Source organism: Nelusetta ayraudi, unplaced genomic scaffold, assembly GCF_046127955.1.
Source record: "Nelusetta ayraudi isolate G7.1 ecotype Tasmania unplaced genomic scaffold, CSIRO-AGI_Nayr_v1 ptg000034l, whole genome shotgun sequence".
NCBI classification, from domain to species: domain Eukaryota; kingdom Metazoa; phylum Chordata; class Actinopteri; order Tetraodontiformes; family Monacanthidae; genus Nelusetta; species Nelusetta ayraudi.
The window spans coordinates 7,739,146-7,763,409 of NW_027466084.1; positions in this window are offsets into that span (position 1 = coordinate 7,739,146).

Genomic DNA, 24,264 nt, shown 5'->3' on the forward strand with positions numbered 1-24,264 from the left:
AACGCGGACACTTTTCCTTTGATTTTGGTTTATTTGGTTTAGACAATTCAGTTTGTCTGTTTCTTTTGTTAGCGTAACCACTTTCTTTGGTTGGTTTTCTTTTCTTTGTTTTATTGTGAAATTTTGGTGAAACTTTGGGTTTTCTATTGAGTAGCGATTTTGTTATAGTTTGATTTCCTTTTTTAGTTCATTAATATCTTGTTCACCAGTGATCGTTACCTTTTTGTTTTGGGTTTTGGTCCTGTGTGTGTGTGTGTGTGTGTGTGTGTGTGTGTGTGTGTGTGTGTGTGTGTGTGTGTGTGTGTGTGTGTGTGTGTGTGTGTGTGTGTGTGTGTGTGTGCGCGAAGAATAAATAAGGAGTTGGCATAGCGTGAATTTTGGCTTGTAGTGATTCCCTTAGCTTTGTTTATTCCCTTTTTTGAGTTTTCTTTGGTTTCTTTGGCCCTGTTCCCCTTATTTTCTTATGTTGAACAGTCTTTTTGGTATGGTTCTTATTTCTTTGACACTCAGGCAGCTAAACTTGGTCTATTTTAAATTGTTGTCAAATAAAGCTGTTTCATTGGAAGTCCGTCTCGTCCTCTTAAATTTCAAAGCGTAACGAACCTGCGTAGCCCGTGGAATTTTATTATAGTTTATTTCCTGGGGTGCAACTCCCCAGGTGGCGTTGTCAGGCAACCCCCCCCCACCACCACCACCCCAATTTTCCTTTATACCCACCTTTATACCCACCATCAGAATTGTCTCCACCTCCACCAGACCCTCCCCCTCGCCACATCTAGTCTTTTTTTGATAGGCTGCCCTCGCTATTAACCTCCCTCTCATCACAGCTTTAGAGATGATTTATTATGATTTTTTTTATTTAGCATACCCACATTTAATCTCCAAAGTGTGTTTTTCTTCCTCTTATTTAGACAAATAATAAGGTAATTAATACTGTGTCAGTACAAGTCAGTCATTCCTATTTTACATTCCTCTATTCTGTATCTGTCTGTAATGTTAATAAAAAAAATAGTCCTCTGTAACGGGTGGAGGTCCCTCCAAACATCAAACATCCCTAGTTCGGCTAGAGAGACGTTGACAGGTTTCGACAGGCGGGTCTGACTTCTGTTGCCATTAGTTGTGTCGAGTTTAGCTTTTAAATCATGTTGAAATCCCCTGCACATATTAGGATTCCTTCACTTTCCACAGCTATGATCTCAAACAGTGATTTCAAAAAGCACTTGTCCAACCCTGGACCAAAGTAACTGAGTTATCATCCAATTTCCCTTTGACTATTACATATCTCCCTTCTTTGTCATTTATTTTTTTAACAACTTCAAAACTGATAGAATTAGAGATTAATATTGTGACACCTCTCTTTGGGCCTTTCCTGAACAAGCTAAAAAAAACATTTCTATATCCAAATCTTTTCAGTGTGTCGTGCTCTTGTTGAGAGAGATGTGTTTCCTGTAGATCAGGCATGGCCAAACTACGGCGTGTCTCTGTCCGGCCCGCGTGAAGGCAGTCAAAAATCTAACCTAACTTAGAAATGACACTTGAACCTGCAATGAGTATTTTAGTCGTTCTAAATGAGTCCAACGTTAGAAAAAAAGGAGCGACCCGGACTTCCCACAGTCTCTTTTCTATTAACATGGGAATTCAATTTTAATAATTTGTCAACTAAAAACACCGGTCATACTAGAACATCCCTACCAGCTTTCTTCCCTGTATTCTCTGAATTTAATCAAAGAATCTTTGAAACTCTTGTAGCTTTTCTCTGGCTCGTGTCGCTGCTGATGCGTAGCCCCTCCAGGATCCCTCCTTGCACTGCCACTCCGTCGTAGTGCGGGGCACCGAGTGCCGCAGGCCCCTCCGCACCCGTCGCCACCGCCATCTTCTCCGCCAGGCCGCGTCTCGCCAATTCCTCCTTTACCTCCTCTGCGCTGTTGTAGGTTCGAGTTTCCGTATCCCAGTGGGTCCTCATCTTGGTGAATGGCGTCTGGAACCGGATGCCCTTCTCCTTCAGGATTCTTTTAGCAGTGTTGTACTCCTTTCTCTTTTGGACCATCTCTCTTTTTCCACGTCGTTCCTCAGTGTTTCTCCAAACGTGCGAAGGACTTCTTTTGATTCCGTTTTTAAATCCCATATCTCCTTGCTAATAATTTCTATGTCCGAGCCCTTTTTCGCGTCGTTAGTCACGAGGAGTTCGTTTCGCCATCTCCCTCTGTTTCAGAGCAAGCTGGCAGTTCCGCCATATTGTCTGTTACCGTGTTTCTGTTTTGGTTGAATCGAGTTTTCCTTCCCATTCCAACGTTCCCCTGATCACTTTGTAGTTAATATGATATCTGACAATAGTCATTCAAGTTTTCGGGGAGTTTTTACCCTAGACGGTCGAGAGCCCTGGTGTCGCGCAGTCTACCGCTTTATGGCCAAACCAGAAGTCCCTTCCCTCTAGCCTTTTCAAGGGGGAGGTGGCTAGACTCGGCTCTTGTGGGACGAGAAGCAGAAGGCCTGTCCGATCGGGGGGGAAGATGAGATGACATTTTTGTGGGTCAACACAAACTCATCTGCGAGGACAGCAGCCTTGGACAATGACGACACTTTCTGTTCATTCAAGAACATTACCACCTTCTCTGGCAAAGAGTCTTTAAAATCTTCTAAAAGAACGAGCTCACGGAGTGACTCAAAGTCATTTTTGACATCATTAGCTGCACACCATTTATCAAAGAGGTTGCTTTTCTCCCATGCAAACTCGACAAAGGTTTGACCACTAGATTTTCTATGGTTCCTAAATTTTTGCCGGTAGGGCTCAGGAACAAGCTCATAAGCAGGAAAAATTGCTTCCTTTCCAACATCATATTGCAGGCTGTCTTCTAAGAAAAGAGCAGACACCAACTCCTGTGCTTTTCCCACCCGCTTGCATTGGAGAAGGACAGGCCACATGTCTCTTGGCCAGTTGAGTGGCGAAGCTATTCGCTCCAAGGCACTGAATTATGAATTCTGTACCTACCTACAACCCCCCCTTCCGTGGCCCGCCGACTCGATGCAGGTCTGTCATGTGGCCCGTTGCTAAAAAAGTTTGCCCACCCTCTATACAGACAGTGAGTTGGAGCAAGCTCGTAAGCACTACTTCCAGATGGCCCGCACTGCCAGTGAGGGGAAATGTGTCATGTTCAAAGAGCTGAGATGCAGGCTGGTGTGAAACACTGTCACCAGCATGATTTCTATCTTGAGAGCCAGTCAGCAAGGACAGGGGGTCCGGTACCCTTCTAAGCATGAAGTCACTGCAATGGCTAAAAGACTAGTGGAGTATTATCCCATGCTGAAGGATTAAGACAAAACAATGAAACATGTAAGTGATTATATTATTTTGCGCACTTTTTGTGAAAAAAGTGTGAAGATTTTGAAGCGTGTGGTTATTTTTGGCTGATACTTTTTTTTATATGTGCATGTTCACTTTCCATCTTTATTTGTTCTTTCAATGAGTGAAATTTTATTTACCACAGGCGAGCACTTACAAGAATCTTCACAAGAGATTCACCAGAGAGGGGCCACAAGAAGAAAAGGCATCGCATTGACTTCTCAGCAAGTGACCAAGAAGAAGATCATGATGCAGACTCAATTGGTGGATCAACAATTATTTTGTGTCACACACCAGGGCGCAGTTCTGATAATGGCCACACTTCACGTAAGTAGAAACATGTCCATTTTAATAATAATGATAATGTATGAAAGCTAGGCAATGTTATGATAGTTTTGGATATCATGATATATCACAGGCATTTTTACATTTGAATTGTCATTTGATATATTTTGATGCTCCAAACAATTTCATCCATTTGACTGATTTACTGATTTGTCTCCTCCATTTCATCAGCCAAAGATGGTCTGACAGCACAGGCCAGACATTATCAGACCCTGCAGGAGCTGTACAAGAAACCAAAACCCAACCAAGATGCTGTCTCCCAAATTCTTGACCTGCAGTTTCAAGCAAGAAGATCCTTCATTGATAGTGATGTTCTGAAAGAACAGGACAAGGCCAACAAAGATCCTGGATGCATATCCATGTGTCAAGGATCTTTATCGTGTAAGTGATTAACTTGTTTTGGTTTATGATGAAAAGCAAGCATTTTTGCAGATTTTAACATTGACTTGCATTATAGGCGATGAATGAGCTGCGGCGCATTCTGGATAAGGGCAACAGAAAATTCATTGATGAACTAAAAAAAGAGATGGGAAGACTTCTGCACCAATGTGTAATTTTATGGTGTTTGGAAAAAAAATTAAGTGATGAAGCCACGCATAACGCTGGTTGTAGTTCAGTAGAGTCATTTTGCTGTGTCTCTAATTGACTGTGTAGCTGTTTCCCTGGACATAGGTTGGTTTATGTTGCGCTGAATGAATAGATGCAGAATGGTAATACTCTTCATGCTGAAAAAATAAGATTTTTTTGTGATCAACACAAACCTAATAAGACTCATTTTTAGGAAGACTAACTTTGAACTCAAAGTTGATTTGTTCTATTCCAGTGGAATATTCCATCGCGCTGCTCAGGGCACTCCCCACACTCTTTCCTTCACCAAGTCCACCACCGAAGAAGCTGGGACATGCCAGTGAGGCACTGCTTCATGTCATTCAGGTGAAAGTTTGTTTGCATTTTCTCACATTCAACACTTCATAGTTCCATGTATGGATGTGGCGTTTCCTTCTTCTTTTTCTTTAGCCAACAGAAGATCCCACAATGTACTCACAGAAGAGGTCTTTCTGCACCCCTGTGTTGCTGTTTGATGGTACCCGCTGTCTCATCTGTCTTGGAGCCACTCCCGCCACCACGCTTGCCAAGGAAGACTTGAGTGACGGTCTGCTTCATCTGATGGATTACTACTATGCCCTGCACCTCACATATCCAAAAGTGTGTGGCAACCCTTCTCTCTGTCATTCAGACAGAAGTGCTACAGGACACTATCCATGAGTGAGACACCACAGCCTCATACAAAAAAGACCATGGCAGAATGGAAAGATTTTATTGGGGAGTAGAGCTGTGTACTAGGTATAGGTAGTGATACACTCCCCTAAACATGTTATCAGTGGTGATAGGAACACAACACTATATGCTGTCCCCATACTGTTTTTGTTTTTTTTGTGTAACTGAGTGTCAGGGAATCTGAATCAATATTCAATAATTTTTTTTTTTTTTTTTTTTTTTTTTTTTCCTTGTCCGGTCCGGCCATAATGACAAGCAGAAGTGTCTCTGAATGTCTATGATGGCTGACAGATTTTATTCTCAGAGGTAGATCTTGAGAGTGTGAGCCACGTGGGTGGTTTCAGGAGCTACCTCTTCAGTGGTTTTATTATAATGTTCTTGGTGACATTCTGGCCATGACCGGACTGAGGGGGATAGATAGGGAGGTGAGTAGAGAGGGGAAATGAGTGTGTGTGTGTGTGTCGGGGGGGGGGGGGGGGGGGGGATGATGAGATGATGAGAGGGATAGAGAGAGAGGAGTAGAGGAGGCAACTGGCAACAATATACAATTGTGTTAAAAGAGAACAAAACAGATCGTAAATATGCATAGCTAATTGTCAGATAGTGCATATATACCCATACAAACATACATGCGAGTTCATACAGTGATGTTAATAATAATAGCGATGATAATAATAGCAACGTTAATAGTAATAATAATAATAATAATAGTAATAATAATAATAATAATAATAATAATAATAATAATAATGTTGATAGTAATAATAACGATGATAATAATCTACTCATGGATCAATAAGACAATAAGCTATGCAATAGTGTACAACAGTGTACCCGCGCTTGTGAATATTTGTGTGTGTGTGTGCGTGTGTGCGGGTGTGTGTGTATATTTGCATGTGTGTATACTTGTGTGTATGTGCATGTTTGCATCTGTGTATACGTGTGTGTGTGTGTGTGTGTGTGTGTGTGTGTGTGTGTGTGTGTGTATGGATGTGGTAGTGTGTGTATGGATGTGGTGGTGTGTGTACCTGAATGTGGGGGTGGGTGTGTTTAAGTACGTCACTGGAAGTAGGCTGCCAATTAGTGCGGTCTCCGAGGCCGCAACCACCCCACGCCAGCGACGAGCCGGGGGGGGGGGCCCCGGACACGGCATACCCGCCGCAAAGCCGGCCAGGAAGAGGCCCGGAGCAGCAGGCCCCCGGGCCGGAGGGCACCCGCCCCACGAGGAGCCAGGGCAGGATGACAGGGAGGCAGATACCCCAAGGAGAAGGGACACCACCCAGGGCGGACAGGCAGCAGAGCCCGGCCCCCGGACGGGGGCCCCCCAGGGCAAGCGAGACCAGACTCATCCTCATGACAGGACCCAGCCCCTTCACCCACCGGGAGGATCGGTACCCAGGGCAAGCCCGGGCACCCAGAGGCCCCCCCCTACGGACCCAGTATGGCGCATCAACCGGCCCCCTCCACCCCCCACACCCCCCAGCCACCCCCACCGCCCCGGGACCCCCCGGCACCAGGGGACAGCCCCCCCCCGGCCCCCGGGGCCACAGCCGTACCCCCGCCCCCAACGCCGGCAAAGCGGGCCCCCGAGCGAGAGTCCCCCCTGGTTCCCCCTGTGTCCTGTAAAAGAAGAAGATAAATAATTAAAAAAAAAGATAAAATTAAATACTCAATCCGTGGGCCCCCGCCCACCATTGTCAGACCCCCGTGTCTCAGGTCGTCGCCGCCCACCCGCCCCCGAGCGGCGCAAGGGGACCACCCGGGCAGCGGCCCGGTCCCGGGATTGGGGGAAGGGGGACCCCGCCACAAGTGGCAAGGTCCCCATAAGCCCAGCCGGTCTCGCACCTCGGGGGCACCGGACTGCACAGGGCCCATCCAGGGTGGGAAAGATGTCGGGTCCAGCCCCCACTAGCAGGCCGACCCCACTGTGTGTAGGAGTGTCAGTGTGTGTATATGTGCACTTGCTGGTGTGTTGGACTATAGTGCGTTTAAAATGGAGGGGTGGTAAGGCCCTGGGGCAACCACACTGCTGCTGAGCAGGGCGGCGGCCGCAGTGCACGAACCCCCCCCCCAGGCCCTAAGTGTCTATAATGTTATTAAAATTGGAGAGGGTCTCGGATGGAGCGGTGGCCGGCCGATGGAGACCCTCATCCAAAGCCCTAGTGATAATGTCAGTGGGTCGTTGGCTGCGTGGGGGCCAGGTCCTCGCCAACGAGGGTGCAGTCGGTGCCCCATGCAAGGGCGAGGAGACCGCACCGGGGGGAGGCCCACCAGGGACCCGGTCGCTGCCCAAATCGAGTCCCCCGCGGTGCCCGGCCAGAAGGCAAATCCCCAAAACAGAAGGAAAAATAAATATATAAATAAGTAAATAAAAATAAAAATAAAAATAAAATAAAATAAAATAAAATAAAATAAAATAAAATAAATAAATAAATACACCCATTATGTGACCAGGGGGGACTCCCGGTTAGGACGCCCCCTCAGCGACATCGGGGCCGGGGACACCACAGGGATCCAGGAGCCAAAGGGGGGCCACCCCCCACCGCCCGAGTGCCCCGGGGCAGCGGCAGCGACCAGGGAGACGGAGGGCGAAGGTGGGGCAGAAGGCGCCACCCGGGCACACAGGAGCGGTAGCCGCCGGCCGCGCAGCCCCACCCCAGGCATGTGACCCCACCGTGTACGATCCAGCGCCAGTTCCCAGACACAGGGACGGACCAGTCCCCCCACCAACAGGAGGGCCCCCGGCCCAGAGCCAGGGACCGCCGCCCACCCACCCCAGCCGCCGCCCCCCACCCCGTGGCACCCCCCCCCAACCACCAGGCCCAGCCCCCCGCGTGGAAGACATCCCCCGCCGGGGCACCCAACCCCCGACCCCCCACCAACCCGCAAGGCAGCCGAGCACCCCACGCCCAGCACCCCCCCCCCAGACCGCACCCAGCCCGCGGCAGCACGACCACGGCCGCCCACATCAACCAGCAGCCTCAGCTATTGATTGTTTATTGCTTAGTTATAGGATGAAGCAGACATTCCTACCAAGGAGGTGTGGTCTAACAGTAAGTTCCTATATTGTGCAATGTGCAGGTGTTGCTTTGTTTTCCAGTTTATGAGGATTGTTTTCTTAGCGATAGATAAGGAGGTGATCAGCATGCGAGATTCTGCCTTATCTGAGGTGATATCACTAAGGTCTCCTAAGAGACAAAAAGAAGGAGTGGCTGTGATGGTGTAACCGACCTGTGCTGATAGATCATTGCATACTATGTGCCAGAATTTATTTACTGGTGGGCAATGCCATACAGCGTGTAAGTAATTATCTGGAACATTAACTGTGCAGTGTGAGCAGGTTTGAGTGGCGGTCATGCCCATCTGAAACATCCGCTGTCCAGTGTAGTGGATCCTGTGGAGTACTTTAAAATGTATTAATTGTAGATTAGGTTGTTTTATCAGTGAAAAGGTGTTCAGGCAGATTGTTCTCCAGAAATTAGAGTGGGGCTGGAGAGACAGGTCTCTTTCCCACTTAGCAATGGGGATAGAAATAGTGCGATCTGTGTTTGTAAGGATTTTATATATCTTGGAAAGTAGTTTGGGAGGTGAGAAATTAAGGACCGACTGTACAGCCGGAGAGACCTCCATGTGTGTGTGTTCAAGTTTGAGTTTATTCTTAATTATGGACTTAATTTGCATGTATTCTAAGTAACAACTACTGTTAATTCCAAACTGTGTCACAAGCTCTTGAAATGGTCTAAAATTATTATTCTCTCTTATGTGTTTTACGTGAGTTATACCTTTATCTGCCCAATGTGCGAAGTTAAGTGCTTTTTTATTTTGTAGTAAATCAGGATTGTTCCAGATGGGCATACGACCGCACGGGAGAAGGGAAGAACCTGTGATTTTCAGAAATTCCATCCAAGCCGTCAGAGAGTGACTTATATTAACGCTTTTCATGCAGCTGTGGTGTTTTGGTGTGCTGATAAATGGCAAGTCTGCTAACTGAATATCACCACAATAGGCTTGTTCTATGACATGCCAGGATACATCATGTGGGCTAGGGTTGAACCACTTATGAATATACTTTATTCTGTTGGCAATATAGTAGTAATAAAAGTTTGGCAATTCTAGTCCCCCAGCATCTTTCGCTTTTTGAAGCGTCTTCAGACTGATACGGGGTGGTTTGTTTTTCCATAGAAATATTGTGACGTTTGAGTTCAGGGTTTTAAACCACTGAGCAGGAGGTTGATAGGGAATCATTGAGAAAAGGTAGTTTAGTTTAGGTAAAACCATCATTTTTACCGTTGCAACTTTCTCTAAAAGAGATATGGGTAAGTTTCTCCATCGAATTAGATCATTTTCTATTTTCTTTAATAGCGGGATGAAATTGAGTTGTATTAAGTCTGATAGGTTGGGAGAGAAGTTGATACCTAAGTATCGTATGTTACCGGATTGCAATGGTGCTAGAGTGGTTCGTTTAAATTTACAATTAAGCGGTAGCACCGTGGATTTTGCCCAATTTATTGAATAGTCTGAAATACAAGAGAAATTGTCAATAAGGCTGATAACTTCAGTAAGTGAGGATTGTGTATTTTGAAGAAATAACAATACGTCATCGGCATATAAGCTTATTTTATGGTCAGATGTTGAAGTTTGGACTCCTCTGATATTATCATTTTGCCGAATTGCAGCTGCCAGAGGTTCTATGAACATTGCAAATAGTGAAGGGGAGAGAGGACAGCCCTGTCTGGTTCCTCGTTGCAGATTAAACCTTTGAGAGGTCTGGCTGTTTGTTCTGACTGAGGCGCACGGAGAGCTGTATAATGTTCGTATCCAGGATATAAATGAATTCCCGAAACCAAATTTTTGTAGTGTTGAGAATAAGAAACTCCAATTGACCCTGTCAAATGCTTTTTCTGCATCTAGCGAAACAATTGTTGTTTGTAGATTGTTGGCGTTAGTATAGTCTATCAGATTGATAAATCTACGTACGTTGGAGGTTGAATCTCTACCTTTAATAAACCCTGTTTGGTCAGGATGGATTATATATGGAGTAATTTTTTCTAGTCGTCTAGCTATTGCTTTACAAATAATTTTAAGATCGGTATTGATTAATGATATTGGTCGGTAGCTAGTCGGAAGCGATGGGTCTTTGTCCGGTTTGAGTATGAGGCTAATGTTAGCGGAATTCATGTTTGATGGGAGAAGTCCAGTATTTAGGATCTCTCTAGCCATTCTATTATAGGTCGGACCAATAGTAGGCCAAAGTGCCTTATAAAATTCTACTGGGAAGCCATCAGGTCCTGGGGCTTTATTTACTGGCATTTGTGCCAAGGCTTCTTCAAATTCCTCCTGAGTGAGATCTGCGTCCATTGTAGTAGCCTGTTCCTGATTTAATTTAGGGAGCACAATACTATTAAGGAAGTTATCTATTGAGGCTTCTGAAGGATTATTATCGGAGGAATATAATTTTTTGTAGAAATCTCTGAAGCATTGGTTAATTTCTTCTGGGTTATGGGTTAGTTTGCCATCCAGGTTTTTGATGGAGGAGATTGTTGCTTTTTCTCTGTTTGACTTTAGCTGGCTCGCTAAGAATTTGCTAGAGTTATTATTGCATTCAAAGTTATCAAGGCGTAATCTTTGCATTTGGAACTTGGTTTTTTTATCTGTCAGTTTGGCTAATTCCGTTTTTAGTTTGCATAGCTCTTTCCATACGTCTTCTTCCTGTTGGATGGCATATGAAGATTCTAATGTTTTAATATTATTAACTAATTCAGACTCCAGAGCTAATTCTTTTTTTTTTTTTGTGGCATGAATAAGATATTATTTTGCCCCGCATTACTGCTTTAGCTGTTTCCCATAGAACATGTACAGGAGTTTCATGCAAGTCGTTAATTTGTAGGAATATTGTCCACTCCTTATTAAAGTATTTTATAAAATCTGAGTCTATGAGTAATGACGTGTTCAGCCTCCAATTCCAGATCGGTGCTCTAGGTGCCTTTGTAGAGACGGAGATAGAGGCAGGTGCATGATCACTAATAGTGATGGAGTGGATCCGGGCTTCCCGGATATCTGCCAAGAGTGAGTTGCTGGTGATAAAGTAGTCCAAGCGTGAGTATGAGTGGTGAACAGAAGAGAAAAAGGTGTACTCTCTGTGAGTTGGGTGGTTTGAACGCCAAGGGTCTGATAAACCAAAATCACTCATATACTGTTTTAATGTGTCTGCAGCTAATGAGTGTCGTTGGCTAGCTGAGGTGTTGGATCTATCAATATCAGAGTTTAACACTAGGTTGAAGTCACCCCCTACTATGAGTGTTGTGTTTACATGTGCAGAGAGTGATAAGAAAAAGGCATGGTAGAAAGAGGGATCATCCACGTTTGGGCCATAAATACTAGCAATACAGTAATCTTTATTGTCAATGTTAGTGTTGATTATTATATATCTTCCATTAGGGTCAGATATTGTACTATTTATAATGAAATTAAGTCTCTTATTGATCAAGATAGCCACACCTCTCTGCTTCGAGTTGTAACTCGCCGAGTAGATGTTTGGAAAAAGGGTCGATTTTAGATTATGTGCTGTAGTGTTTGTTAAGTGAGTTTCCTGTAGTAGGGCAATGTCGGCTTCAAGAAAATTCAAATGGTTGAGAATTTTAAATTTTTTGTCCCTGGTACCTATACCCCGCACATTCCAAGTGACGAACTTAAGGGAGGTCATGTTTACTATATAGACCTAGAGTGGTGTATGTGTTAGTGTGTGTGTTACGTGTGTGTGTGCGTGCGTGCGTGCGCGCGTACAACTGCCAATGTAAACAAACAAAGTTGCAATCTGTCACGATGAACATTGTTACCAGAGAGAAAAGAAGTGAGGAAGAGACATTAGTGCCGTTTGAGGGGAGGGATATTGAGGGGGGAGAATCAGTTTGATGAAGAAAAGTCATACTTTGACTGAAATGGCGCTTACGTGATTATCATTGACAACAATATTGGCATAAGCTGCGTTAATACGATATTACCTGTTGTCTTGAAGCCTGTGGAGAGAACGGTTAGTACAACCACGGAGTTGACTTGCTATCGCGGTAGAGTTGACCGTTGACAAACAGTTTGTCTACCGCGACAACCGCTTTAGAGCCTTCAGCGAGGAACCTTTTCCGGATCGGGAAGAGGACTCTTCGTCGATCCAGAATCTCCTTTGGAAATTGATCGTTCACTCCAAAGTCGGTTCCGCGAAGTTCCCGTCCTCGGCTCTTTACCAGCATTTTTTGCTTGAAATGTTCAAATTTTACCACGATGGGTCTCGGCCGGCGGCTGTCAGGTTTCTTCCCTCCAAGACGATGTACCCGGTGGAAGGTGATGTTCTTGACGGTCTCCGTAGGAAGCTTCAGATGCTTCGTTAAGAAGTCCGCTACCGTCTTCTCCGGGTCTTCTTCCGCCTTTTCGGGGATCCCTGAGAACACCAGGTTGTCTCTCATGCTGCGCGCCTGGAGGTCTAGGACTGTTTCTTTTAAATATTTATTGTCTTTAGAGAGTTGGCTCATTCCCTCAGTGAGAGATTTAACCGACCCTCGCAGCTCCTTGTTTTCTGCGGCTAGTGAGACAACCTGTTGCTGGCTGAATTCCAGCGACTCGCGCATCGCCTGGAATTCCTTGTGGAGTGTTTCCATTAAGTTCAATCTGGCATCAACGCTGGAGAGCCTTTGTTCGATCGACAATAATATGTCAATCGAGGAATTGCCGGGTGGTGAAATTGTTCCGGGGGAGTCTTCGGGACGGCTTCGCTTGGAAGACGGCGTTGACGTTGGCGTTGGCGTCTTGCCCGTCTTCCCCATAACTCTTCGGTCGAAGATGTCGTCTAGATATTTTTCCAGATCGGCTAAGCTCTCCTCGTCCTCCAGGCTTCTTATCTCTTATAGTTTTTAATCTATTTTATAAATATATGTAATTCGGCAAAATAGTCAGGTAAAGTTTGTTTACTACTGACAGGGTGTCGCCATTTTGGATTGCGCCGACGGTCCGAGAATCTCACAGCATCACGCGAGAATCGTCAAATGTGTCAAATCAATATTCAATAATGATGACGGTGAATATTGTAACAATTGTTACTTGCGTTCTAGAAATGATTGCTTGAGATTGTTTTAAGATGCAATGCCTTTGTGACGTTTTTATTACAAGGCAGTGAAGGCACTGTCAGCAATTTAAGTGAATAAATAGTTGTTGACAATATTAATTCTGTTTGATTAATTATTTTTTTTGGGGGGGAGTGGGCGTAGGGGGGGGTGGATGCTTTGTCTCATTTTGAGAAAAAAAAAGCTCATATTGTGAACACTTAAATTAAGAAGAATTGCACTGTTAGTAGGTCTGGTTTTAAGATCTTTTCATTCAAATTAAGAAAGAAGCAAACGTGAAAAAAGAATTGAGAAGCTCGTATCAAGTTTATTTGACTTAGTACAGTCCTTGGAATGAGTGCTTTACTGTTTATTTCAAGAGTTTTTCCATTCTTCAAATGCCTAGATATATCGTCTTATTTTAAGAAATCTTAGCAAGTCTAAATATCTTACTGCATTGGCAGATAATTTGACTTGTTTCTAGCCTGTTCTTTCTCAATTTAAGTGTTTATTTCTTAGATATATTTTGCAGTGTGTGGACACCGAGGGGAGCTCTAGAATTGGCTCATTCAACCAACCAACGAGCCAATCAGCAGTGGCGTCACAGGCCCTCCTCCTTCTTTGTTCTCTCTCTCACTTTGACTTCTGCACTGGACAGCCAGGTTTGTGGAGGGAAGGTTGGAACAAAGTAAGGACGGGGTACCCCATACATTCATGTACGTAGAGTCACTAAGTCTTAAACTCACCAGGTTTGTATCGCATATTGATAGCCCTAATGCCACACAAGTCTATGAGGGTCCAAGGTCAACTTTGTCCGAGAGACATGGGGCCACTTTCAGGTTCATCAGGATCCTTCAGGACACACCCACACCAAATTTGGGGCTTCTAGCCCATGAGGAACCCCAAAACCCTCACTCTAATTCCAGCCTTATCACTAACCCTAATGACAAGTCTATGAGGGTCAAAGGTCAACTTTGTCCTAGAGACATGGGGCCACTTGCTTTTTCATCAGCAGCCCCCAAGAAGCGCACACGCCAAATTTGGGGCTTCTAGTTCTTGAGGAACCCCAAAAACCCTAACCCTAGTTTCAGCCTTATCGTTAACCCTAATTCAATGCAAGTCCATGGAGGTCAAAGGTCAAATTTGTCCCAGAGACATGGGGCCACTTCCAGGTTCATCAGGATCCTCCAGGACACACCCATGCCAAATTTGGGGCTTCTAGCCCTTGAGGAACCCCGAAACCCTCACTCTAATTCCAGCCTTATCGCTAAACCCTAATGCAGTGCAAGTCTATGAAGGTCAAAGCTCAACTTTGTCCGAGAGACATCAAGTGTTTTTTTCATGAATCATTCATAAATGTTAAGAGTTTGCTTTGTGGCGAATTCACAATAAAAATACATTGACACTGTCAAAGATGGACTCAAGCACTATTATTGAACTATACTGTATTTTTTGAGTGATGTGCTTTTGACAAGTGCTGCGCACAGGAGGCCCATTTGTTTTTGTTTTTTTGAAGGGGGCCCAAAATTCCTGGCGGCGCCCCTGAGCGGGCATCTCCAGCACCAAGGCAGTGGAGCTGCCGGCCACGAGAGAAGAATTAACCAGTCCATTGAAACCATTTGTTTGGTCTAGTGAGTGGCAACAGTCCTTTGAGGATCTTAAGTGCCTTCTCAGCTGTAACCCTGTCCTGTCTGTTCCAAATTTTTCCTCATTGGCTAGAAGCCCCAAATCTAGCGTGGGCGCTTCTTGGGGGCTCCTGATGAAAAAGCAAGTGGCCCCATGTCTCTAGGACAAAGTTGAAAATTCACCCCATAGACTTGCATTGAATTAGGGTTAACAATAAGGCTGAAACTAGGGTTAGGGTTAGGCTTAGCTGAAATTAGGGTTAGGGTTTCGGGGTTCCTCAAGTACTAGAAGCCCCAAATTTGGCGTGGGCGCTTCTTGGGGGCTCCTGATGAAAAAGCAAGTGGCCCCATGTCTCTAGGACATAGTTGAAAATTCACCCCATAGACTTGCATTGAATTAGGGTTAACAATAAGGCTGAAACTAGGGTTAGGGTTAGGCTTAGCTGAAATTAGGGTTAGGGTTTCGGGGTTCCTCAAGTACTAGAAGCCCCAAATTTGGCGTGGGCGCTTCTTGGGGGCTCCTGATGAAAAAGCAAGTGGCCCCATATCTGTAGGACAAAGTTGAAATTTCACCCCATAGACTTGTATGGCATTAGGGTTAGGGTCCAAGAGTACACATACACATTTTCTTTTGCTTTATTGATTTAAGCTCATCGTCTCCAGCTGCAAAGGTACAGAAACCTTTCTGTTTTGATGTCGTGTGTGAGAAAACATCACTTTTTTCTGTAAACTTGTGTTATCATTGTCCTTCATTGAAAATGACACAATCTTTCATTTCATTGTTCAGATGCCGAACACCAAGGCATTCCGTCGCTCTCTGGCCATGAAACGACGCCTGGAGCAAAAACGGGATTGGACACCTTTTCCACCTCGGAAGGACTTTGAACGTCGTGAGTACTTCCACGTTCATGATTTCATGTTCTGCCTGTGTTGTTATGTTGTATTCCAAATAAATCTTACAAAAACATATTTAGATTTTTCTTTTTTGTCAATTTACACAGGGCGCGGTACTGGTCAGCGACCTGGGTGCGAAGATGGCCCGTTTTGCTCCTGACTGACAAAACAGTGCAAGTTCGTTCTTAAGGCCCAGCAACCAGACAAGAAGGTATGGGTCGTGATTTTGTCAAGCCACAAGTTTCTTTATGTTTTTGTTCTGGTGGTGGGAGACTCACATCTCTGTCCACTTGTGGATGGTTTTGTGTTCTCGTCCCGGGCAACAACCTTGAACACGGGCTTGTAACAGACTCCGCCCAGGATTTTGCTGCGCTACTGGCAACTGTGTTGGACCGCTGGCCCAAGGTTTGTTTATCTGCTGTGACAAACAAATTTGAACACATGAATGTTATCGCCACTTTGTTTTATCAATATCAAGTAATTCCATGATCCATAGTTCAGAATAATAAAATAAATATAAGATAAAGAATATTCATGAATTTATTTTGCATTTTTATGTTTGTTTGGGTTTTTTTTTTATATACAACTATTTTGTAGGTGTTTGTGCTTGACTTTCCATCTCGCCTGACTGTCAAGCCAGAACTACAAACAGCGCTACGTCAAGTATATCATCGTGTTGCTGCACGCATGGGTGTGTAAAATACATATTTTTGTTGTATTTTTTTCTCTTCAGTGACACTGTGCTAACCGATATTTCTTAGAATTGTGTGATTACACAATTGATTATGTGACACTTCTTCCAGGTTTAACATTTGTGTATATGGCCGATCACCTCCCCCTTCGTCAGCTGTACATGGTGGTGTTATGATGGTGTAAGTTTTGCCTTCTTCAGCCTTACTTGCTCTTCATTTGATATGACAAATATGTGTTAACATGTTGTTTTCTGTTTAGGTGCACCTCAGGACTGATTTTGGTGGAGCGTCTGCATGCTGCATGCTCCATCAGCTCGCACCCCCTTCACCTAGGCCAGGGGTGTTGTGCCACAACCAATCATCGCCCAGGGTGTCTCCCAGAGTGGTTGTGACAGGTCCTGTCCACATGCCAGTGTATGGACCTGCTCCTGAATGGACTCTTGTTGGACAGGAGGTTGAGGTAACCTGTTCATCCCTCTTTTTTTCCCCCCAATCGTGTATTTGTCAAACTGTGCAACTTTTTATTTTAAAAATGAACACTTATCCTAAGTTGACTCTGATTTCCTCTCCTCTTTTTTTTATAGACAGTACCAACAGCTGTTGAGACTGCATTTCACACAGACATCCCGTCCAATCCCGTGTGGTTCAATGAGGCTGTGCTGTTGGACCACATGGAGACCGTCGTGGAGTCATCTGGCAGGGTTTCCCCAGCTGCCACGGTAACATTCACACAATTATTCATACACTTATCAACTAGGGGTGGGTGAAAAAAAAAATCAATATTGCAATATATTGTTGTGCTTTCTGTCGCAATAAATAATCGATACACTGACGGCAAATATCAATATTTTTTTCCAAACACCACCTGTCCACCTGTCCCGGGAAAGATAAAATCTCTCCTGGGACACAATTTGTCCCGTTTTTTATGGAAAATGACAAAACCTCATTTAATTTCCGTCTGTGGTCTAGATAGGGTTGCCAACCCTCCCATAAAATACGCGATTGTCCCATATTTGGCAACTAAAAAGCCTGTCCCGTAATGAACTGATGGGGGACGCACTTCACTTTGTCCCGTATATTTCGGGGACGCGGTTATTTATTTATTTATTTTGTCTGCATCATTTTTTATTGATTTTCAGAATCGGGGCAGTGAAAGGATTTTTTTCCCTCTTTCATCTTCCCGTCGGTTTGTATATCCCAAGTCCCCAAGTTGAGATAAGACAAGTTGCTACTGACTTTACATTACCAGAAAGCACTGTCCTTGTTTACATGAAAGTTATTAATGTTCATGCACTTTAATATGTTTGCTTGTGCAGTGCACGTTTGTTTGTACATTATACAAAGTTTTGGAATAAATGCAAGATCACAGGCATTTTCCTTTTTATGGGTATTTTTTTCTTTTTCAGTCACATATCGTCTGCAAAATTTCGAAGATTTCGAAGATATCGTGTGTCGTGATGTTGTCATTGTCGTGGGCCAAATATCGTCACAGTATCGAATCGTGGGTTAGCCGTATCGCCCCACCCCTATTATCAACACAAGATCACATATGTACAGTACATGTACAGTTTAATTAGTGTGTTACTTAGTTTATGAATTCATTTCTTTATGTTCTTCCAGATGTCCAGCCTGAGACGTCGATCAGCACGCGTTGCCTCAAAAACCAAAACAAACAAGTGACATGTTGGTATTTGGGATATGTGTATTTCATTGTGTGCATCTTTGTGATAGGACAATAAATGCAGTTCTTTAAACGTTACTTTGTGTCCTTGTATTTGCAGGTGTGGGCAACACGTTCAACTGTCCACATGACTGAGTCTGCCTCCAGCAATGTCACAGCAGTGCAGCAGGTTTGTACTTATTCATTTCCACTTCATCACCTGTGTGTGTTTTCTAGGCTTTACACCGATCTTATCGGCTGTATCGGATCGGCCGATATTTGGCATTTTTTGAAACGTTCATGATCGGGCGTCATGTCATGAATCACCGATCAATGACGTCATGGTCGTGTTGAAACTTTTTTAATCTGTCTCATTTCCTCCAAAGTAGTTTCACAGCATCGACATGTTTATTTGTTTGTATCCGAGTGTTATGTAAATGTATAGATTTGGGTTTACATTGTTGTCAGTTCCTTTTGTCTGCTGTGTGTCCGTTTGGGCACTAGATGGCGCAGTAGATCCTGTGTTCCCTTTTTTTTGCTTGTTCCAGGTGCGGAAAGGTGATTGGCTGGTGCCAATATTTAAGGAGGAGGACTTCAACACCTCGGTCTCTTTGTCCTTCTCCCAGCTCCCAACCAGAGGCCATGTGCCGCAGCAGCAGCATTCTGTGTTCAGCCATCAATTCTGTTTTGTAATCTATTTCAGTTCCCTTTGTGTCCACGTAGCCCGTAGGGGAGGGAAGCCATTTGTGTTGTGACCCTTTTCTCCTGTGTTTTAGTTAAGGAGGTTAGTTTGACTGTCATTTATTTGATTGTTTTCTTCATAGGTAAGATCCATAAGAGAGCCATTTTGTTTGTTGTTTTGGCCATGCCCTCCCTGACGCCAGTGCAATGATGGTGACGTTTAATAAAAACCATCCTGTGGACGAAGCACCTTTGTCTAATTTTAGAGCTGGGAGAAGGGGGGGAGCCTTTATGTTGTGTCCTGGTTCCCCCTAGGCCGGGGCATAACACCGAGAGCTAATGATTCATGATTCAAAAACCTTCATTTTCGTCTTCGTGCTTCTTCCTGTTTTGAGTACTGTCGCTATGTGACGGACAATAAAGTTTCTTTGAATCTGCAATATATGCAACGCTACAGTACCTCGCGGGGGAACTTTGGCAAAAAATTTCAACACCACAAATTTAATCAGGCACTTGGAAAAGATACACACGGAGGAGCATGTCGAGTTCAAGAAATGCAGCGCGGAGAAAGAAAAAGAAAAGCAAACTCTGAAACGGATGCTAAAGCAAACAACTTTAGACGGTGCTCGTGAGAAGGCAAGGGGTGTACAGAAACAAGTATTTATTGCCCCTAACGTGATCGGATCGGTGATCGGTGATCGGTTTATTTAAACTCACTGATCGGTGATCGGCACAAAAATCGTGACCGTGTAAAGCCTAGTGTTTTCCTTTCTATGTTTATTGGCATAAAATCACATCTTTCTTATTTTAATCAGGTGGAGGCGACGCCACAGATGACCAGAGCTGTGCTCGTGGTTCCTGTGGCTCCCGTGGTTGCCAGCACCAAGCCAGAGGAGGCCAGCACCGTCCAGGAGGCAACACAGAAGATCAACTAAGCTAAGGAGGCTTTTCTTTCTTCTTCTGTTGCCTCTGACTGCTCCGCTCGTTCTACGCCTCGCACATGTGATTTGTGATCCATCATCAGTTAGTACTAGTGAAGATGCAGTGGCAGATCATGGCACTGGTATTAGATTAGCCAAGGTTCTGCATGGTTCTTTTCATCAAGGCGAAACCGGTCACGGTTTAAAATTCCAGCACCAGCTGGCAACAGTGAGTCACTTCAGAAGAGCAAAACTCCTCACTTTGACATGGATAATTCTGACGTAGAGTTTGTCAGTGCTGTGACCAATGAAGAGTGTAACTTCTCTCCCCTTGATGTTGATGTTTGTTTAGACCTTTGCAAAAACTTGAAGATTCATTTGGACCATGCGAGTTTTCCAATTTCTGATTGCAATGGCCCATTAGGTTCGCCGTGTACAAATGAGAATGTAGAGGCTGATGGAAACTGCTTCTTCAGAGCCATCAGTCAAGCTGTGACTGGTTTATAGACAGAGAAGTGGAAATTGAGGTTGCAGCAGATTGTTTACGATTAGATGTGTACACTTTTATCGATGGTCATGGGTTGAAGTACAGCTCTTGCAAGAAACAATTCTCACATTGTATATATTTATGGATGTATTTGTTTTATATGGAAGCAGTTACCATAATCCAAATTAAAATAAGAATATAATAACAGAAATGCTTTTTCATTTTAAGAACGAAGCTGCATTATTTGACTCATAATTAAAATGGTTAATAAGTCATTCAATCTGCATTTTCATTTTCTTCTTCAAGACTGCTCATTCTTGTACTTAATTCAAATGAAGGAAAACACATTTGAGATTTAATTTTCAAAACATGCACCAGCAAAGAGTTACCAAAATTCAATATAAAATGTAAAATTCAAAAATGAAAAAGCAATAGCAGAATGCTTTTTCATTTTAAGAATGAAGCTGCATTATTTGACTCATAATTAAAATCATTAATAAATATTCCTATATGCATTTTCATTTTCTTATTCATGTCGCACCTTTTATGACACAATCAAAAATAAAACTGAGGGCATTGCTTTTTAATTTTCGTGGTCCTGCCCTGCACAAGAGTGACCACAACTCGAAAACGAAATCGCAATCTCAAAGTAAGCGCGCGGCGCAGGAAAGTGACGTCAGCAGCTCTCCACCTCCGCTGTGGGTATGGCGGTATGACGCCAAGTGTCATTTGCCTCCTGTCATGTGTAAATTCTAATGTTTGTGAATTTAATAAATGTATATATATACTGTATATTTAAAAAAACAAAACAAAACAAAAAAAAGGTATAGCGGTATGACACCACTTTGCCATCGTTACTTTTCACGTCATTGAAGTTGCCGGTAATCGAGATTTAAATCGCCGAAAAACGTGGACCACTGACGGATCTCGTTGGTCGGACAGATTTGAGCATGGCGCACATTGACACAATTGTTCAAACCCTGCTGGATTTAGCTTCCCAGGTGGAGTTGAATAGTGTATCTGAATCTGATGCTCGGGACCGAGTTGAGCAGGTATTCTGCCGTCCCAGATACGGACGCAAACAAGGTTGCCCTAGCCAACCTGTTGTCAGTTATGGAACACCTTGATGCACCAGCACAACATCAAAGCTAAAGCTATTTGTTACATGGGTGGAGTAACAGCTGTTCGGCGTCGGCCACCAGTCCATCCGTCGCAGGATGCGATGCAACGGATCATTGCTTCCGTTCGGCGTCGGCCACCAGTCCATCCGACGAAGGATGCGAAGCAACAGATCAATCCGTCGACTGGTGGCAGATGCTGGTGCGAGATCTGTCAGTGGTCCACGTTTTTCGCCGATTTAAATCTCGATTACCGGCAACTTCAATGACGTGAAAGAAGTAACGATGGCAAAGTGGTGTCATACCGCTATACCTTTTTTTTCTTTTCTTTTCTTTTTAAATAAAAAAAAAAAAATGTATATATATACATATACATATATATATATATATATATATATATATATATATACATATATATCATTATTAAATTCACAAACATTAGAATTTACACATAACAGGAGGCAAATGACACTTGGCGTCATACCTCCATACCCACAGCGGAGGTGGAGAGCTGCTGACGTCACTTTCCTGCGCCGCGCGCTTACTTTGAGATTGCGATTTCGTTTTCGAGTTGTGGTAACTCTTGTGCAGGGCAGGACCACGAAAATTAAAAAGCAATGCCCTCAGTTTTCTTTTTGATTGTGTCATAAAAGGTGCGACACGAATAAGAAAATGAAAATGCATATAGCAATATTTATTAATGATTTTAATTATGAGTCAAATAATGCAGCTTCGTTCTTAAAATGAAAAAGCATTTCTGCTATTGCATTTTTATTTGGATTATGGTAACTATCTGCTTCCATAGTTACACCTGTGTTACAGAATAGTAAATGCTTCAGCAGAGTTTTATGAGGGTGTTTTTTTTTGTTGTTGAAAGTGAAAATGTTGTTTTGAAAATGACTGCTTACAGGTCCATCTGTTTACTCTAACCAAGCATTCAGAACGAGTTGTCCAACACCGGTTTAATTTTTCAGGAATTGTTGACTTTAAAGAATCACGTTAATGTTCATTAATTCATGGAAGTGAAGAATAATTAAAGTAAATCTTAAAGTAACCTTGTGCTTCTGTGTTTCTCAATGTTTCAACAACTTTGTTCTGAACATAGTTAAGTTCTTTCACATGGCTACTTTTATTTAACAGCTCTTTGCACACACGACCTTCAGGTCAAAAAGTAAATTCAGTAAATAGCATCACCGTAAGGATTGCGTAATAACAGAAACAAAGGAGTGCAGTAAATAACCAATATCCCTTTGTATTTTTAAAAGGAACACTAGAGATTTAACAATACACAAAATAACAGGAGGTTCACAACAATTTAGTGTCCATTCTCTGGATAGGGTCAGCGGGAGGCGCACTGCAGTGGAATAAGTGTCCATCCTGTGGAGAGGGTCGGGTGGTTTAGAGAGATGCAGTGATGGCCTCTCTTAGGTGCAAACAAGTTCACAGCCTGATACGGATCTGTTGGTGGAGCAAGATGGGACTCAGCCATAAAGATGATACAGAGTTCATAAATATCTGGATTACATGGTACAGCCAGCTGAAAGACACATTCATTTTTGCACAGTTGAATGTGTTCATCTTCAACAGGGGAGAGAAAAGCTGTTGTTCGGTCAAGTTCAGGAACAGCATGCGTCACATTAGGCCGACCGCTGGGGACGTTCAGGTTTCTTGATGGCCTGATGTTGTGTGCATTCCACACCTGTGCAGTGTCATCCAACTCATCCTGTAGAAAATGTATACATTTAGGAAGAGCTGTGCCAGCAGAACATAAATAAAACACTAAATTACAGCATTCACACATGAGCAACCCCACCCTCTCCCTCCCTCCCTGTCTGTTCATCCCTCCCCCCCCTTTCTCCCCATCTCTTATCCTCTCTGTTTCTACCCTTCTGTTCCATCTCTCTCCCCTTCCATCTCTGTTCCTTTCCCTTTTCTACCCCTTCTCTTTAGCATTCTTTTTCCTTTCCTCCCGTCTCTGTCTGTCTGTCTTCCCAACACCCCCTTACCCGTTTCTGTCCTCCCTCCCCTCTCTCTCACTCACATACACATGTGCACAAAATGAAAATAAAACATTATTCATGAACTCACCTGTATGGAGGCCCATACAACAAAACTGCAGGAGACTTTTGTCCAGAAACTCGCCATCAAAATGCCCGTTGTCTCTGAGGTCTGATAACAAGGCTAACCAGAACTCCATGCGCTGGCCACGCAGGAAACCCCACCAATATTCAGTTCTTTGATTGGCGGTGCTGGCCCCCTCCAAGTAACTATCGAGGGTGTCGTCTGGTTGAACAGGGACGAGGAAACGCTGGAAGCCTCTAATATGGCCATTTTCGGTTCCAAGGTCGCCTCGAACAACTCTAGGGCACCCCCCAAAACGCTGTACCGCTTCTATGTAGCACCCTCCAATTACTTTTGGGTCACTACTTGTTGTGTAAGCATTGAGCCAGATTATTTTTCTTGAAAAGCCATCGATACATCCATTCACACAAATACCATATGGCTTCAGTTCATCATATGAGTCCAGGTGCCAGATGAAGTTGAGAAGTTTGAGAAGTAATTCCTCCGTCTGAGACGCCCCGCTTGCCTTAATGACACTCCTCTTGGATGCAGCTCCTTCAAAACCAAACGCACAGACTCTTTTCTCACACGCAGTCCATTTTCTCTGCATTTAGCATACATCCACCTGTACCCGTGAAGCTGCCCGGGGTAATGTAGCTGGTTGCTAATGGATTCAAACAGGATCGCCAGGTCGGAATAGGCTTTGCGTGGCACGAGTCCCCTTGGAATGTACAGCTGCATCCCACTCTAGACTCATCAAACCCGACAAAGAAAACAAATCCTGAGTCACTAAATATTAAGAAGATGATTAAAAGGATTGGTATGTTTGATGTATGGAGGGATTTTCATCCATCCACTAAACAATTGACTTTTTACTCTCACCCTCATTCAGTTTACTCGAGGATCGATTATTTCTTTATGTTCTGAACAGACAGACACAGGGTTTTAGATTGTAGAATTGGTGTTAGCGACATATCAGATCACTCAGGTGTATATGTGAAAATAAATGTAGGTGTCCCACACAAAAACACTATTTGGAGACTCAACACCTCCCTATTAAATTACACCCGATT